Raw genomic sequence first — 2294 nt, 5'->3', positions numbered from 1 at the left:
GGGATTATAACCCTCAGGCAGTAGAATTCTCCTTTCTGTTTTGCGAAGAAAAGGAGCTGAACACCGTTTGCAGAGAACACCTTTCTGCGTAGGCGGCCTTCGACCGAACTTAAAGCAAACAAATAGGGCGGGACCAACACCGCCTACGTCATGGGCAATATTTTTGCACAGGGGTTCGTGACCGGAACCCCTCATTGATAATAATACACGCCCAGAATAAAAGTAGCGGTAAATTTTCATTTTCTTTTGTATTCCTTTTTAAACATTGCCTTCTTTGTATGTATTGTTTTGTACAATATGGCAACACATGTTATGTGTCAGTTTGCAACCATGTGTTATTGTAAATATGGGTGCAATTCAATGTATTTTACAAGTCGATAAAAGTTGAATTAAAGTGATTTATATACAAGATAAAATAAAATAAGAGTGTGTAAAGTATTAAGTACAGTGTTATGTGCATTTATATATATGAAAGTATGTGACAAATGCAGTTTTTGTTAAGGAAACCAAGTGGAACGACTTAAACAATTTTAACAACAAATAACTTATAAAAAATGATATTGTTTATATTTTTTAGTTATACATGTTTTAGAGGATACCTCCCTTAACATCCTGACCAAGTTTCATTTGTTAATTCCACCTGGTTTTCTTAAAACACAAGGTGCGGCTGACTACTAAAGCCCACCCGAATGTTGTCTGGTGGCGTCCTGCGGCAAATGCTTATTTCAAGACATCCAAGTGCCCACACACAAAAACTTGCAATCACATTGCTCGTCAAAATGACAGTTGGTAGGCCATCGGTGTTTGCCTGTGGAGTTCTGCGGTAAGGAGCATAGGTTAAGACCGGAATTCACTACAGAATTTGCTTGGCGAACCAAGCTAAATATCCATTTATTAAAGTGTTCGGCATACATCAAGATAACCAACCGTTCAGCTACAGAAAAACTAAAAATGCAGATCGCTAGTACTTTTTACTCTGATTTCAACTATATATGTAAATATTATTTGCCACAATTAAAAATTAAAGCGGATATAAAAGGTTAAACAAAAAAACTGATATTTTAAAATATTAATATTTTCTAAACTGCGTAACCGATTCAAAAGATAATGGTGTCAAAATAAAGGTAATTAATTTATCTTCAAGCTGATTTATGAAATGTGTATGCTGGTTTATATATTTAAGCCAAAATATTAAAAAACAAATAAAATGTTATAATTTTTTATTAATTAACATAATAATTTTTTAGAAAAAAGTGCATAATAAATGCTAGACATATATATTATTTAGAGAGTGCAAGTTCTTACCTTTAATTTGATATACATATTTTTTTATGATCTGCTTTTGAGGTTTAAGAATTCAGGGATAATACAAAATGTAAATCGTCGATGTTTTGGCAAAACCGCCTAAATCGCCGTTGTTGCAAAAAAGAGATTTGGTAACCTTGCACTCCAGGCACCGAGATTTATGCATAAAAATTGTTAAATCGTTATTAAAACAACAGATTCGTAAAATAATAGCTAGAGAAAATACTGCCTATCAAGGCAATGCCTTCAAAGAATAAATCATTTTTTCGATCTCCTTTAAAATTTGAGTGCCGTAAGATAGGCGGCTTTGCAATTGGGCGATGGGCGGTATTGCAAAAACATCGACGAAATGCATTTACAAGCAAGTGCCAACCTTACACCTTCACACAAATAAAGGCCCTTCTCTGGTAACACAGAAAGGAGAATTCTACTTAGTGAGGGTTATAATCCCTAAGAGCAGCCGAAGGCCGCCAACGCAGAAGGTGTTCTGTGCAAAAGGTGTTGCGCCCCTCTTCTTCGGAAACACAAAAAGGAAACTTCTACTTAGTGAGTGTTTAGGCCTCCACGCTAAATCAAATACTAATAAATTAAATTATCGGGTGTACCACCCTAATGTTAATTTAACAGATGCACACACATACACATTCGTATGTGAAACAAGACAAAAAGAAAAACTGCACTTTTCCTGTCAGTGCACTTTCTTTAAATTTCCCTGAAAACGGAACTCTTCAAACCGTTTAGAGGGTTCGACTTCAGTTTCTAACTTTTTAAACATTCTATTGGATTTCAATCACCAGCAATTACGGACGTTCCGCCACCACACCACTTCATAATCAAGGTAATATTGTAAGCCCCCTTGAATTTTAATATACCTATTAAATAAACCGCCAAACTTAATTGTATTTCAAACTAAAACCTGGTGCTTTTGTTTTCTTATTTTTTCAATAAAAAACACTGGTGCACTTATCGAGTCTATACCCATTAAGTCG

Source organism: Rhagoletis pomonella, unplaced genomic scaffold, assembly GCF_013731165.1.
Source record: "Rhagoletis pomonella isolate Grant_MI unplaced genomic scaffold, Rhpom_1.0 Rhpom_scaffold_00005, whole genome shotgun sequence".
NCBI lineage: Eukaryota > Metazoa > Arthropoda > Insecta > Diptera > Tephritidae > Rhagoletis > Rhagoletis pomonella.
This window is presented reverse-complemented; position numbering follows the sequence as displayed.